The sequence below is a fragment of the Sinohyriopsis cumingii genome, chromosome 13, assembly GCF_028554795.1.
Source record: "Sinohyriopsis cumingii isolate HCF-2022 chromosome 13, ASM2855479v2, whole genome shotgun sequence".
Taxonomy (NCBI): Eukaryota; Metazoa; Mollusca; class Bivalvia; order Unionida; family Unionidae; genus Sinohyriopsis; species Sinohyriopsis cumingii.
In genome coordinates this window covers 46,984,683-46,985,578 of record NC_142973.1, presented here as the reverse complement: position 1 = coordinate 46,985,578, position 896 = coordinate 46,984,683, and the positions used below count along the sequence as shown (strand labels likewise).

General features: G+C 39.1%; 1 non-coding gene across 1 annotated transcript; it reads left to right on the top strand.

The window, feature by feature from the left end:
- The first annotated feature begins 211 nt into the window (after positions 1–211).
- Trnag-gcc (transfer RNA glycine (anticodon GCC)) lies at positions 212–282 on the top strand. The gene has a single exon. It is a non-coding gene; the product is annotated as a tRNA-Gly (tRNA).
- The last annotated feature ends 614 nt before the right edge of the window (positions 283–896 follow it).

Here is an 896-nt window from a genome sequence, read left to right as displayed (position 1 = left end):
CTTCAATCCAAGTAATCTACGCCGTTTCAGAATCAAATAAAGAGATGTGTTGTGTCGGTTTATTCTAACAGCATGCATTGTAACCCCATAGGCAGTCAATCAATAAATCAACGCCTACTGAATTAGATGACACAGACATGTAAATGACATTAGGCAGTTAAGGTAAAGACACGGTGGGGAGATAGGCCCTTACGAAGCAAGGGAATAATGTGCATCGGTGGTTCAGTGGTAGAATGCTCGCCTGCCACGCGGGCGGCCCGGGTTCGATTCCCGGCCGATGCAAATTTTTTTTATATAGTTTTAGAATGTTTGCATAATCCAATATTTGTAATAACTCTTTTTGCCCTAGTCTAATTTTCGCTCACTTTTGTGTTTTATGCCAACTCCACAACTGAAATCGGAACAGTCCTTGAATCAGAAGCTTGGATGTCTCACACTGAGTGTCCCTCGCTTCCCGGAAAAAAACATGGATGTTGGTGCAAAACAGCTTTCCATTACAGTGGGACAGATCCTTATCTTGTCTATAAGGAGTTTCTAATTGGAACTGTAGGAAGAGCGTAATAACCTTCATTTTTCAGTCAGAGGATAATCTTTAAATCCGGATGACGATGCCTATCGCCCTTAATTATTTTAACACAAGAACATTTCAGTGTACTGAACGTGTTATTATCATTTACTTTATGACACTAGAATACTCTTTTAGAGATGTCTTCAATTTATTTCAACATTTATGTCTGTCTGTAAACCTCGTTTCACGTTTGACCTTCTCCAGCCAACTTTGACTCGAATTTCATTGAACTGATTTCAAATCCAGACTGAAAGGAATGATACTAAGTTCCCATTCACAATGTTTTTGTGTTATTTACAGATTACTGTATCAAACGATCATTGACCTC